The sequence below is a fragment of the Cydia splendana genome, chromosome Z (genome assembly GCF_910591565.1).
Source record: "Cydia splendana chromosome Z, ilCydSple1.2, whole genome shotgun sequence".
NCBI lineage: Eukaryota > Metazoa > Arthropoda > Insecta > Lepidoptera > Tortricidae > Cydia > Cydia splendana.
Window position 1 is genome coordinate 25,457,652 of NC_085987.1, and position 16,381 is coordinate 25,474,032.

Genomic DNA, 16,381 nt, shown 5'->3' on the forward strand with positions numbered 1-16,381 from the left:
GGTCAAATAATAATAAACCTTTCGCATTGAAAAGGTGACATAAATTGACTTTTTTTAGCTGAAAAAGGGACCAATGCCACTCGATAGAATAACTTGGTAAAGAAGTGACGAAGGCTACAACATGCCTAACTTTAGTGTAAATTTACTAAGTCACGATGGTGGACATTCACTCCGTCAAGCCAATTAGGCCACCAGCGTATTTTTTTAAGTATATATTTTTTTATCTGACTTTTTTTATAAGAAAAAGCTTAAAATCAAGCTGTAAAGTACTCTAAAACAAAAATGAACAAGGAGATGTGATATTTTTGTTGTGAAGTACTTAGTGTTTAAGTACACGCGACATCCCTTTGACTGTTTTAATGCCTAAAGTTCTGTTATGGGGGAAGACAGTAGGTAGATATCTAGACTTTTCATCATGCGTAGGTAAGTAGGTATGTCATGAATACCTGAAATGCTACCTAATACAGGAAAAAGTTAAGTAGGAATTTTTTTATTAAATGAGTTGTTAAAATGTTTCTACATGGTTAGAACCAGGCCTATTATATTTCAGGGACCATGTATTTGCCGACCGATTATACTATACTGACTTACAAACGGATTTAGGCTTGGGGCCGTAATTCGGAAGCGGGCAGGGAATGGTGTGGGACTGGGGGCGATTGGCCCACAAAAGTAGAGACTGCGATAAAAGCACATCGGGCGAATGGAAGGACGCAGACGTGCCGAAATGCTGTCCGATGTCTATGAATATTTTTTCATCTTCACCAACAATTTTCCATTAGTATGAACTGTTCGGACTCTTCGGTTCGAAAGTTTCGGGCACTTCTGGAATATAATAACTAAAAATAAGAGACAAAAGAATTTTTGTAGATGAAATTTGAACTCGGATAGACACGCGATAGCGTGTCCAGCCAAGTTCAAAGAAAAAGGAACTGGCGACGCAGCAACCGTGTGTAATATTACACGAACCAATTCGAGCTACTTTTGACCCCTTCACAACTTGAAACCTACTTAACCTACACTAATGAAATTTGACACATGTATTGAAGCCCCTTAGCTAAAGGAAAAAAAATATTATTACTTATATAGACCAAAAACCTAACCCACTTCTAGATCACTTAGAAACTTGATATTTGGCATCAAGGTAGACTATTAGGTGTACCTATATAGAGGGAAAAATCTAAAAACTGGAAATTATTGATATTTCGATGAAAAAAAATTAATTAATACTTATAGACCAAAAACCTAACCCACTTCTAGATCAATTAAAAACTTGATATTTGGCATGAAGGTAGACTACTAGGTGTATATAGAGGGAAAAATCTGAAAACTGGAAATTATTGACATTTCGATGTAAAAAAATAATAATTTGTACTTATAGACCAAAAACCTAACCCACTTCTAGATCAATTAAAAACTTGATATTTGGCATGAAGGTAGACTACTAGGTGTATATAGAGGGAAAAATCTGAAAACTGGAAACTATTGACATTTCGATGTAAAAAAATAATAATTTGTACTTATAGACCAAAAACCTAACCCACTTCTGGATCACTTAGAAACTTGATATTTGGCATGAAGGTAGACTATTTGGTGTATATAGGGGGAAAAATCTAAAAACTGGAAATTATTGATGTTTCGATGGAAAAAAAAGTCATTAATACTTATAGACCAAAAACCTAACCCACTTCTAGATCACTTAGAAACTTGATATTTGGCATGAAGGTAGACTATTAGGTGTATATAGAGGAAAAACCCTGAAAACTGGAAATTATTGATATTTCGATGGAAAAAAATAATAATACTTATAGATCAAAAACGGGGTTGGTCCGTGCCAAAAACCTAACCCACTTCTAGATCACTTAGAAACTTGATATTTGGCATGAAGGTAGACTATTAGGCGTAAGTATATCTGAAAACTGAAACTTTTTGACAATTGACTGCGCGTTCGCGCGAGCGAGGGTCTCTTTTTCAGCTTAGGCAAACTGCTTTCATGATGAATACCTACTATAGTAATTTCTGTACAAAAAGTAATGATATCCCAACAAAAACATAAATGTGAAATGAGAGCCAAGTTCAATGTTAAGAATATGTGTCGTTGTTGACTCGCCGACAAAAGAATTGAAATCTATATGGGTGCCAAGTTCTGTGTTGTGTAAAAAATCCTGAAATTATAAAGGATTTGTCTTGGCTAGTTTTTACGTATAGGCAATTTTTCTAAAATTTGGTTTGTTGGTAAAAACTAGCCAAGTCAAATCCTTTATAATTTCAGGATTTTCTACACAACGCAGAACTTGGCACCCATATAGATCTCAATTCTTTTGTCGGCGAGTCAACAACGACACATATTCTTAATATTGAACTTGGCTCTCATTTCACATTTATGTTTTTGTTGGGATAAGGAGTTACTGAGATATGTCAATGTGGAAAAAACGCAAAAGCAGGTTCAGGGAAAAAAGCCGCACAATAGAGATAGATACCTTACACAACGATGGTAGCATTTTGGAAAATTTAATTTATTGAGTAGGTACCTACACTGAGAGAAAAGTATAACAAAAACACACTTAGAATTACAAAAAAAAACTTAATCCGGGGACAAGGAGAGTCAACTAAGAGGAACAAATTGACTTTTGCAATTTCTATTAGTTCTTGCAATTTCTATTATCTGTTTGTTGAAATTAGATTTAGGATTACTGAACTGTTTGTAGAAATAAATAAACTTTACAGAAATAGTGAAACTTCCATAATTATTACTAAACTTCATTTTTTCCCCCAGTACAGAACTGTTTTTTAATTCCTGGTGATGATTTTTCTCTCAGTGTACCTACCTAATTAATAAATTCTGTTAGTTACCAAAATATCATGACGATGCATATCATCGACTAAACTCAGTTTTTTTTTTTATCTTATCTAAACCAATCACTTTAAAAAGATATACCACCGACATTATCTAAAAATACATTAATCGAGATACTAAATGTAGGTAAGGAGTAAAAAATGGATAAGGAACCTCTTGTAATTATGTAGGTAGGTACACAATATACGTATTGTGTACCAAAACGTGTGTGTGTGTAAAAAAACGCGGTAAAAGTACGCCTTTACCGCGTTTTTTTTCTGGTTAAATCTAATAGTTTGGTTTTGATATTTTTTGTGATCTATTCGGCCGCAGGTTGCAAAAAAAATCATTACGCGTGTAATGCGTAGGTAGGTACTTAGGTACTTACCTACAGGATGCGTACATATACCAAGTAGTGACTGAAGAGGCATCGTGATTGATCATGATCCCGTCGGTACCGTAAACCGGGGATACTTTGATCAATTTTAGAGTTTGGGACCAGTTTTTGACGATCCTAATATACGTAAAAATATGAAATAAAAATATAATAATCGGTTTTTTCTCTTCTTTCAGTCTGCCAAATAAAAAAAAATTAGGACTTATAATTTTTTCAGAAAAAAATAAAAACAACGTGATCAAAGTTGTATTGAGAATGGGGTTACTTTGAAACCACTACTTTTTTTGCTGACAATCTAAAGTAGACCCGCTAATAAGCCCGTAAAAAATAAAAAAATAAAAATTTGTTAAGTACTTTTTAAGTTATATATATTTTTAAGGTGTGGGGTTACTTTGATAACATACCAAATGATACAAATTAATAACTTTAAGCGCTTATTAGATCATTTACTATAAATAACGTAGGGGTTTAACTTATCATCGCACTTAGCAACAGATTTTTGAATTGCAAGCTTTTCCGTTTCAGTAAATTTGGTCTGTGCCTTTGATATGTTGCCTTTATACTTATTGTATAAAGTTCTATATAAAATATTGTATGCTTTCCATGGCGCACGAATAGATTTTAAGCCCGCCACTATTTTTTCAAGTGCATCATTGAGTTGATCTTCTTGGTATTTTTTGTAGTCTCGATTTTTTTTTGTAATCTCTGGCATTGTTTCTATAAAAGAATATGCATTATTATTTATTGTAGAATTAATACCCTGGTGGGCTGGTGGCCTCATGCACGTATGATAAAAAACCTAAATCAAAGCCGCAGGATAAAATATAGCCAATTTCCACCCAGAAAGTTAATTCCATACAATAAAAAAGGGTAAAAGAATGTTTTAAATCAGATAAGCAGTTCCGAAGATCAACTCCTACATACAAACTTATAATTTTACATCCTCTTCCTCTTGCACTGACTCAAACGATACTTATTTATTATATAACTATTGAAAAATATACATTAAAAAATCGTATGCTGCCAAAATAATTCATGGTGTTACTTTAATATTTTGATCAATTTCACCACGTATAAGTGACCAAAGACACCCCGACCCATGGATTCCCCGGCTACGTGCGCATGTGTAGGTTGTCGAATTCGGGTATTTTTTTATAAACTCACGAATAAACACTGATTAACCTAAGACACTATAAAATTACATGTTTAATACATTTGGCACAAATACAGTCAAAGTTTTTCAACCAAGAAAACCAGGTAGAAAAGCGTACCCGCCATTAATATTTTTTTTCTACACGAAATATTAATAATTACACTCGCATCCGATTACTACGCGGTTAAGCAACTATCAGTATTGCCAAAAAAGAAAAAATAACTGCGAAGGTATTTTTCAATTCGTTAAAACAAGCACTTTAGTAGCGGAGGGAAGTTGTTATCAAAGTCGACCCGCAAATCAAAGTAACCCCGGTTTACGGTATTGTAATGCCTAACGTCACTTTTTGATCGCTCGTTAGTAAAATACCATAGTCTAATAAAACATGGTCTTCCATTCCCAGAGTGACACGGGCCTACGTCACAACAACATGGCCGCTATATATAGCGCTATCGCATATTATCATATAGCGCTGTCGCATGATGACGTAGGCCCGTGTCAGTTTGGTGACCTAGAAAAGACGGGAATGGAGTACCAGGCGGAGTAGTAAAATACTATTTTGTAGTAATCGACTAACGCGATCATTATCAGTAGGTACAATAATATATCGATAGTTTGTTAGATACCAATTAGGTATAATAAAATATCGATGAATTTATCCAAATACTGTCGATAAAATGATTCAGCGTTGCACTACAATCAAGTGGTAGGTACAATACAAATCTTGTTTCTGATCATACAATGTTTCGGATCTAAACTTCTACGCACTGTGAGCTGTGCTAAAGATACCTGCAGCGAAAGGTACGTACACCTAGTTATTATAATAATTTATCTGGCATAGGGAAACTGCGCGTGTACAAAGTCGCATTACAGTCAGAGTGGTGCCTGGTGGCCCATAATTTAGCGAGCTCTGATATCGTGGCGCCAGAACCGCTGTGATTTATACCGAGCGTTACGTAGCTACATCTCATTGTGCTTTTAAAGTTTCCATTCAAGGAATCAATCCGTAGTGCAGTGCACTCTCACCTCCGCGATACGCATTCCGTTACTTCATAATATGTGCGAGTACCGATAGCCAGGCTCGATGGCCGTTGTTTTTTCTCTTGACTGATAAGTAGGTACTGCATGGTCATGACTCCCGATTCTCCTGAGGTCCCAGTGTGGTAGGATATTGCGTAAAGGTGCACTTATCCCTGTAGCACTTGCCATTGATAATTATATTAGGTAAACCAGACTGCCTTATAAATAATATTTATTATCTATCTACTGACACATACGTAAGTACAGTAATTCCGAGTAAGACTTGGTCATAATTCTTAATGCAAAATGGTAAACTACCAGGGCTGCATAGTGCATTTACCACAAGACCGCACACTGTGAATGCATGTGCCAGCTGATGAGCAATATGTTATGTATTTGTTGCGAACAATAGTGCACCCGAGTCAACGATAAAGGCTCTGTTAGGTATGCGACACTGACACCCAGCACCCAGTCCCAGTCATGTCAAGTGATATGCTTTGTATACAGAGCCTCTACCATCAGTTTTAACATTGACATAACGCTCACGTCTACGTAATTTACTTTCTGTACATCTCGCTTCCACTATTGCTCGCATATGCGAGTACGAGCGAGATGCATAGAAAGTAAGTTACTTAAACGTGAGCGTTATGTCAATGTCAAAACTGGTGGTAGCCGTACAGGGCGACGCCGTACTTCACGTCCTGTAACAAATGTAAAATAAGTAAACTATTTTTTGTGATTTTTTTAAAATATTATTTTACTTTTTTGTAATTGGTTGAAAAAGTTGAATACATCATGCTCACGTTTGAAATACTTTTTCGACATATTATAAAATGTGAAGATATTTTCTATGCAACGGAACGCGATAGCTAAGAACTCGACATATCAGATTATTCAAATTGAACTTAAATTCGATTCAAATTAAATTAATTATTTTATTACTGATCTAAGTGATCTATCATGAAAAGTCTGTATAATAAAAAAAGATCTGCGATCTGGATCTGGTATATCACAGTTTTTGCGCTATAAACGTGAAAATATTTAGACCGTCCTTGAGGCGACCTAGATATTGCTCAGGTAGGGTTTTTCATTTCCCTTTTATTCTTCTGTCAGCGTCTCGTCGCGCATATTTCGTATCGGCGCCCTTCCCGGCCCCCGAGGCTCAGTCGCGCCTTACATAAATATTACTTTTTCAGTCGCACCTAACCAGGTCAAATTCAAGAATGCCTGCTATGCCTGAGCAATTACTAAATAATTAAACTTGTAAATTATCAAAACGTCAGATGTTTTACAGTCGAAGGCCCACTAATGTGGCTGACTAGCAGGATTTCCCTAATATCTAGACACGCAGCAGTGTGTCAAGCCAAATACTTACAAAAGAAGAGAACTGGCGACCGAGCGGCCGTGTGTTATATTACACGAACCATTTGGAGCCACTTTTGACCCTTACGTAACACAAAATAGGTAGGTATATGAAATTTGGTTCATTTGTTAAGACTCTTAAATCTAACTAGAACCCCAAATTTCATAAATAATGCGCGACCGGAATTTTTCTCACTGACTGACTGACTGACCTAACATCTAAAACCTAACCCACTTCCATGGCCTAGCAAGTTGCAAATTTGTCATCTAGCTAAGTAATTATTTGGTTACGAACCTAAGATAAAGAAACAGTGTTTTTTTTACGATTTGTATAACTTTCCAAAAAAAAAACATGATTTTATTTACAATCTAAGCTCCTATCGAATTTGTAACAACAAAAATGAATTTTAGTTTCTAAATCAACTATGATGCATGCATACTAATAATTTCTGTACAAAAAGTAATAAAAATGATAAACCCATCAAAAACATAAATGTGAATTGACAGCCAAGTTCTAGTTCACTTGGGGTGTAATTTATGTTCAGGATTTGTCTTGGCTAGTTTTTATACCAACAAACAAAATTTTAGAAAACTAACATAGACAATTAGGTATAATATAACCTGTACGCAAAAACTACATGTAGGTACAGTATTAATTTTAGTCGCATTAGTTAGATAAAGAAAGTGTTTTGATTGTAAGACATGTGCTAGACAAGACAGATAACAATAATACCCGCATTGAATACGGGGATATCTCGAGAATATATTTTTATCCTAATTATGTATTTAGAGAAAACCGTACGTAAGTATGCGCTAAGCAGACTCCATAACGCAGCAAACGATACGATATAGGTAGGTACCTAGTTAAAGTTGGCATATAGCTACACCTTATTATTGATAAGGATTCGCAAGTGAACTCAGATAATCTCACACGAGCAGCAAATTTGTAAAATCAGTTCGTTCTAATAAAGTTACCGATTTGTACCGTCTATGCCCACATACACGCCATAATGATAGCGTTATCGATGAACATTCTGCATGTTGTCACTTGAGAATCGTTTGGATTGTTATCTATCTAATACTCAAACCTTGGCGTGGCGCCGACAATAAATCACATCCATCAGGTTTACGGTAAGTATAGTATAAAAGTAAATTATAAAATGAAGTCGGTTAAGAGCGCTCTTACAAGAAAAGTCGAAATAATGCAAAATTGATGATACTAGTCGACGAAATTCAGGACTTTGCGCTCATTATTAGAAACAATGAGTACTTGTTCCAGTAAAAGCGTCTTCTTATCTTTATAAATATCGTTGTAAATATTAGAAAAAGGACTTATTAAATTAGTAATGATTTTTTTTCTGATGGTCGTTTCCGAAAAACCCCGTGAAGCACTGAATGGCGAGCTCTTATTTGGAAATGTTGAGAATTTTACTCTGCTAAACCTGGCTATTTTGTATTACTAATACCCTGTACTTTAGGCATATCAAACTATATTTTTCCTACATACCTTTGAGAAAGAGAAAATCAAAGTAAAACGAACTCGATTTTCTCTCCGAAACAAGTGTCAATTCCTACGAAAATCTACTTAATATCGAAGTCATTTTCATACTCAAGCAATCTGCAACGTTTGCTTATACTGTTGGTATACATTAGTGTTTATGAAATTCTACTATAATTTTTTGGCAATTTTTTGAAAACTACTCTATATTACCGATGACGCGCGCTGCGCCAGCTCAGTGCCGCGGCATAGCTTATAGAGGCAGGACGTGTGTCGGTCGGCTCCGCACATTTTCAACGGCGACGACGAGGTTTTTTATCATTGTGTGCGGCGGGCGCCGTGTAAAATGCTATACTGTGTGCGTGTAAACCGCAACGAGAGACTTTGATCCTAGCACTGTTTTTATAGTATTATAATTTATAATGGTACAGTTTAATAAACTACCGGACAGGATTAAAAATATTTGAAACGACCTGACATTCTATATGTATTTATTTGACTCAAGATAGTACTCAGGGTCTGATGATGGAGCCGGAAGGTGGTCACCGGTACCAATCAACCATGCAACTAAACCACTTCGTGTTTAGGCTCGTTTTATTCGTCTCAACAAGATCTTTGACTTAAGATAGTACTCAGGGTCTGATGATGGAGCCGGAAGGTGGTCACCGGTACCAATCAACCATGCAACTAAACCACTTCGTGTTTGGGCTCGTTTGATTCGTCTCAACAAGATCTTTGGCACAAGATAATACTCAGGGTCTGATGATGGAGCCGGAAGGTGGTCACCGGTACCAATCAACCATGCAACTAAACCACTTCGTGTTTAGGCTCGTTTGATTCGTCTCAACAAGATCTTTGACACAAGATAGTACTCAGGGTCTGATGATGGAGCCGGCAGGTGGTCACCGGTACCAATCAACCATGCCACTAAACCACTTCGTGTTTAGGCTCGTTTTATTCGTTTCTATAAGATCTTTGACACAAGATAGTACTCAGGGTCTGATGTTGGAGCCGGAAGGTGGTCACCGGTACCAATCAACCATGCAACTAAACCACTTCGTGTTTGGGCTCGTTTGATTTGTCGCAACAAGATCTTTGACACAAGGTAGTACTGAGGGTCTGATGATGGATCCGGAAGGTGGTGACCGGTACCAATCAACCATGCAACTAAACCACTTCGTGTTTGGCTTCGTTCGATTCGTCGCAACAAGATCTTTGACACAAGTTAGTACTCAGGGTCTGATGATGGAGCTGGACTCCACCCACGGGTACCAGTCTACCATGTAACTGAACCACTTCGTGTTTGGGCTCGTTTGATTTGTCGCAACAAGATCTTTGACACAAGGTAGTACTGAGGGTCTGATGATGGATCCGGAAGGTGGTCACCGGTACCAATCAACCATGCAACTAAACCACTTCGTGTTTGGCTTCGTTCGATTCGTCGCAACAAGATCTTTGACACAAGTTAGTACTCAGGGTCTGATGATGGAGCTGGACTGTGGCCACGGATACCAGTCTACCATGTAACTGAACCACTTCGTGTTTGGGCTCGTTTGATTCGTCGCAATAAGATGTTTGACACAAGATACTACTCAGGGTCTGATGATGGAGCTGATGATGATAGACAGGTACCCGTCGCCACCTTCGCGCTCCATCATCAGACCCTGAGTACTATCTTGTGTCAAAGATCTTGTTGAAACGAATAAAACGAGCCTAAACACGAAGTGGTTTAGTTGCATGGTTGATTGGTACCGGTGACCACCTTCCAGCTCCTTCATCAGACTCTGAGTATCACCTAGTGTCAAAGATCTTGTTGAGACGAATCAAACGATCCTAAACACGATGTGGTTTAGTTGCATGGTTGATTGGTAATGGTACCTTCCAGCTCCATCATCAGACCCTGAGTACTGTCTTGTGTCAAAGATCTTGTTGAGACGAATCAAACGAGCCCAAACACGAAGTTGTTTAGTTACATGATAGACTGGTACCCGTGGCCATCTTCCAGCTCCATCATCAGACCCTGTGTATCTTCAGTGTCAAAGATCTTGTTGAGACGAATCAAACGAGCCTAATCATGTTACTACATGGTTGATTGGTATCCGTGACCACCTTAATCATCATCAGACCCTCAGTACCAGTTCGTTTTTAAACCCTCGTTGATACAAACTTTACAACCTATAGGTACCAAATGCAATGACGAAACATGTAAATAAGCGAGTAGGTACCTATAATTTCTTTCGAGTAATATACCTTCATAAGTACGAGTATGGGGCTATTCATAAATTACGTCGTTTCAAATGGGAGGAGTGGGGGGGGATCTGGACATCGGATGATGGTAACATGACGTAGGAGGAAACAGATTCATCCGAAGCTTGATCTTTGGATGATTTGAGGGGTGGGGGGGGGTCAAAAATCGTCAAAAATAGATGACGTAATTTATGAACAGCCCCTATGTACATTTGCACGGCATTTAGTATTTTCGTACTTACCAAATAACAGTTTTAGAACTTTAAAAGTTAAGTACAGTTAGTGTTGTTATGGTTGATTTCAATATGCTTCGCGAAGGATCAAGAATGTTTAATCCATCATTGTAGTGCGAGTGTGGTAGAAGGGATCGGCGTACTGAGCTCGCACGGCCTGCCGCGGCGCGTAAAATACCTAAACTCGCTCAACGCCGAAATGTAATAGCGCTCTTAATAATTTACCTCCGATGAATCTTATTTCCCAATGAATTGGTTAAGTATTAACATTAGTCTACCTATGTACTACATTTTGAAAAAATATATCTTATGATGATAATTAATTAATTAATATATTAAAATGCAATGGTCAAATCTAAAATACCTATTTATAAATACTTATATTAAGGTAACCTTTCAAATGGCGATTATTATTGCACACCAAATTTTCTCTGAAAGATCTCTTAAAGGTTTAATAAGAATGTATGTAAAATAATAAGAAGATAAGATTACTTTTACTTTGTAACTCTGTTCTCGTGTAAGTGACTTGTATCTTTTATGAGAATAAATATCTTTAAACCTAAACCTAAAATAATCAAATGGCTGTAGTTTAAATGGTCCCATTAATATTCGGGTATCAACAACAATTATCTACACGCTATAATATCCTCTGAATATATGACAAGAGGGACGGTTTTGAAGTGGTGGCAATCGCAGAATCTTATTTCGGTATATTATCGTAACTTATTTGACCCACTGAATCTATCCATTGCGTTTCAGTAAAGATCATGACCTATTAAATCGTCTTATCTTGCGATTTCTTCTTCCTTTATACTGTACTGTATGTAAACAATTATTAATAAAAAAATTAACAAGCAGAAACGTCTGTTAACGATACTATTAAGCTTAGAATCAATTTAAAAGTGGAAGTGGAGTGGTTCAAGTCTCACCCAAAACAGTAATTTTTCCACGTTTAAATTTATTCTGAACTATTATTAACTTATTATGACCTCCTCGTATATACTGCGTGTGTTTATGATATAACAGCAAACTTATACGAGGCGTAGGTTACTGCTTTGAATCTATTCTGAAAAAAATTACTCTTAACCACCAGTGCATAATTAATCCTTGCATTATATTTGAGCGGCAATGTATCTTGTACATCGTGATCACGGTCACTTGTGATAGTAAAGTTGTGACGTCGCGTAAGTTACAACAAAGTAGAGTCTGTGCGGAAAGAGAAGAGTCGTGGAATGTATGATGCCCAATAAGTATGTACATTCCACGTCGACTTTGACCTAAAGATATATTTAACATTATTTAGTCGTACTATTTTATAAAACCTATGGGTGTTCATCCCAATAAACACGGTGATCACGATGTACGACTTATGGATGCAAGTTTAGGCCCGTAAATTAACTTAAATAACATAATATAAATACCTATAAACTAACTTATATACTAAAACTACAAATAAATACAGCACAATACATTAATTAGTCAAAAAATTATAATAATTATTATAATAATGATTCTCTGCCTCTGGCTTGCCTTAGCCGGCCGGCCAGAGTGAAGTCGTTAGAGTTATAAGCTCCAGGGGTGGAAGTGAAATATGCATAAGACGCGAGTTGGCACAGTGGCTGTTAACAGCCACTGGGTAGAAAGCGGCGCACACCTCTCGACACCCCTGAGCCGCTCACACCGGTGTTGCCCTTGAGCCATCCTAGATGTCGCTTTTTGTGGGGGCCCATCTTGTGAGGGCGAGTCACCGTCTGCCGGAAATAAAATTGCATACCGTTTTATTAGGCAGGCGTCCGGTTTTTTACCCCATAGCTCAGTTCTTAGTCCATCGCTTTCACCCAATAACCTAGTTCATTTTAGATTCCATCAACTCTCAATAGTCCTTACACCCTGGCGGGTGCTGCCTCTGCGTGCGTCCCATGACACGGGCAAGGGCAGCCTCCGCTCGGTGTACCCCTTACATTTCATTAAAGTGTCAAAAGGGCCTCTACGTGTTGGCTACGGCTCCGCGCACGCCTCCCAAAGGTCCGGAACACCATTGTTCCGTGATGGGAAAGACATACAAATTATAATAAGATTAAAAAATCTAAAATAAACCACCCTGAATCGTACCTGGCTCAAAGGTCCCCATTATTCCCGCTGCGTTCCCCCGCTGAACTGCAATGGAAACCTGCCCCAGCCTAAACTAACTACCATATGCTTATGCGATCGTATCAAAAATAAGTACACGTTGTAGACATACCTTTAGCATATTCCTCTCTTCTCAACATGGTGGACAGACGGTCTAGTAAGATCTCGGAAACCGTAAAAGGTGGTAAGAGCAATTATAAGAAACTTAAAAATACTGTGCGAAGATAAATATTGTTAATATTTTTACCCGACTGCGTCATTAAGTATAATATAGATTATAGATCAATAACTGCTGAATTAAGAATGTATGGTCATCGAATTCTATCGGTCTATCGTGTCGCTTTCCAGAAGAAAATGCATTTTGCAATGACGTTATATAATGATTATTACTTTGTAATGATATTACAATCAACTATGACAACTATGACTGTAACAAGTACCTACATGATGTATACATGTACTAGTATATAGCAAAAAAAAGATTCTGCTCACAATAGTTGTTTCCTATAAGCTTTTATTGTATTTTCTTTATACAGGAATCAACCGTTAAGTTCTAACGAACCTATACTCAATGGGTTTTCATGCGATTTAGCCCGTAGCCGTGTAATGGGGTTCGATATAATTTTCCAAATCGGAAAATGACGGAGTTCTGTGTTAAATAAAATACATACAAAAAAAAAACGGCCGAATTAATAACCTCCTCCTTTTTTGAAGTCGGTTAAAAAATTCAATATATCTCAGTCCACAATCAAATATTTTTATCCAGACTGTATAACTAATAATGACGTAGGTAGAGGTAGTTCAGACTACTTATGCTGGCGCGAGATTTGTATTGAGCAGTCAAAATTTACATACCTATAAAATCCGCGTCGTTTCGTGAATCCACGTATACTAAGTAGAGGATATCCGTTCCTCAGATTGCCGTTCTAAAGAACTGACGATGACGACCGGTAGACCTTATGAGTATACAATAGGGTTCACGTGTAGAGGACGGTACGTTATCTCTCCCGATTGGGATCTACGAGCTTTGATCGTATCTTACTTATGCCTTACTTAGAAAATTAAACAGTAGCAAGTGTTTGCGTTTCTGTTAGATGGGGAGGGGCCAGTCCGGGTGCGATGGGGTGCAGGGGAAGGTGCCGCAGCCTGAGCGACGCCGGCGCGGCGCGTCGGCCGCGCGAGACGCTTCGACGCCGGCACTGCCGAATTCACAACTCACAACAGACTATTAATTGCCTAATAGCTGGTTTGTTAGTGCACGACACCTTGCATTTTGAGACTATGCGCTGAAACTTGGCACAGTTGATTCTTAGCTGGTCTTGAGCAGATACAAACCGGGAGCCGTCGAGAGCCACCTCTCATTTAGTGGGGGGGAGGGGGGAAGTTCGACGCTGCCGCGCTTCACTTGGAGCAACATTTCTCTAAAACTATATCTATTAGGTAACTCGGGTAATAACTCGTAAACGATGGCCAATAGCAAAAAATGTTTTATACATGAATAATTAGCATAAAATTTCCTACAAAAAAGGTTATACAAACTTTTTTGCTTGGATCAATATGTAAATTAGAATTTATTTTCTCTCTTTAATATCGTTTTTAATATTGATCCTAGCGAAAAAGTTTGAATGACCTTTTTTGTAGGAAATTTTATGTAAATTATTCATGTAATAAAACATTTTTTGCTATTGGCCCTCGTTTACGAGTTATTTACGAATGACTAAAAAAGGGGACCTTAGAATTTATTTTCTCCCTTCAATATTTTTTTTAATATTGATCCTAGCGAAAAAAGTAGCACTTATGTTATAAGAAATCTGAAACAGATTATTTAAGTAAAATATATTTTTTTGCTGTGGGCTACCGTTTACGAGTTATTTACGAAAAACTAAAAAAAATAAACGATTGTAGAACAAATTATAAGTAACCTTCCCACCTTCATATTAATATGAGATCACTCTGACCCACGCTTAATATTATTTTTTATCTCCCATTTATCAACAGACCATATATTTTTTTAAACGTAATAGGTGTAGCTTTACGACTGTATTTTTGTTTTCAGATTCTTGCAACACTTAAAAAAAAATTGGTAATTATAAATAAATCAAAAATATGTTTTTTAGACTTTTCTACTTTATTCTTTTTTTTGTTAGAAAGTGCATTGTTTTTGTTCTAAAAACAGATTCCTCATCCTTAATTTATGGGAAAAAGATATATCACATGCCCCAATAGGTATAGTTTTAGAGAAATGTTGCTCCAAGTGAAGCGCGGCCGCGTCGAACTTCCCCCTTCCCCCCCACTAAATGAGAGGTGGCTCTCGATGTCTCCCGGTCTGTATCTGCTCAAGACCAGCTAAGAACCAACTGTGCCAAATTTCAGCGCATAGTCTCAAAGTGCAAGGTCCCCATACAACGGTGTGCACTAACAAACCAGCACGTTCTTACTAAACAAAATTAATCTTTTAAAAAAACCGACTTCAAAAAAATTCAATCTATATATCGTTCTGGAACCACCGGGCCTCTCTCGCACCGATGGCAAAAGGCCGGACGGGTTAACATGGCAGAAGGGGAAGTGCCTACCGTGGGACGCCACGTGCGTTAGCACTTCCGCCGCTTCACACCTCAGCCGGACGGTGCAGACACCCTGCGCTGCGGCAAAGTTGGTAGCGTTGAGAGAGGCCAAAATATTCTTCCCTCGAGGCAAATTATAATTTTGTACCCCTCGCCTTCGAGACGACAGGGTGTTGGGGGTCTGACTCTGACGCCATAGCGTTTATTAGGGAGGTGGGACATACTTTAGGCACACTGAGAGAAAAGGATAACAAAAACACACTTAGAATTACAATAATATTTTTTTTGACGCTTTCGTTTTTTCTTTACGCCATATTTTTCTTTTATGCTGCTTTTAAACTCAAAATAACTATTAATTTATTTTTCACTTACTTTATTATTATGTTTTTCTTTTTCTCTATATATATATATATATATATTTATATTTTACTAATATTTAATGTCACTCCCTAAGGCCTTGGCAGAATAACAGCGTTGGAATTTGCCTCGTTTGCAAATTGCAACAATATGCTGAGACAGGGCCTTTTCCCTACGGCACACATTGCTGGACCCCAAGTGTGTATTCTTTTCTCTGTTTTTTTTTTTCTTTAATGTGTACATAATTTCTTTGTTTTGTTGTTCTAATTATCTTATTTCTTTCATCTTATTGTCCTGTGTATGTGTGTTTTATGGAATAAATGTCTTTCTTCTTCTTCTTCTTCTAATAAACTTAATCCGGGGACAAGGAGAGTCAACTAATAGGAACAAATTGACTTTTGCAATTTCTATTAGTTCTCGCAATTTCTATTATCTGTTTGTTGAAATTAGATTTAGGATTACTGAGCTGTTTGTAGAAATAAATAAACTTTACAGAAATAGTGAAACGTCCATAATTATTACTAAACTTCATTTTTCCCCTAGTACAACTGTTTTTTAATTCCTGGTGATGATTTTTCTCTCAGTGC

The 16,381-nt window shown here is 37.3% G+C and overlaps 1 protein-coding gene across 4 annotated transcripts in view; it reads right to left on the reverse strand.

The window, feature by feature from the left end:
• Positions 1-16,381, reverse strand: part of LOC134804858 (hepatic leukemia factor) — a 148,908-nt gene that overhangs the window by 61,076 nt on the left and 71,451 nt on the right. The window lies entirely within an intron of this gene.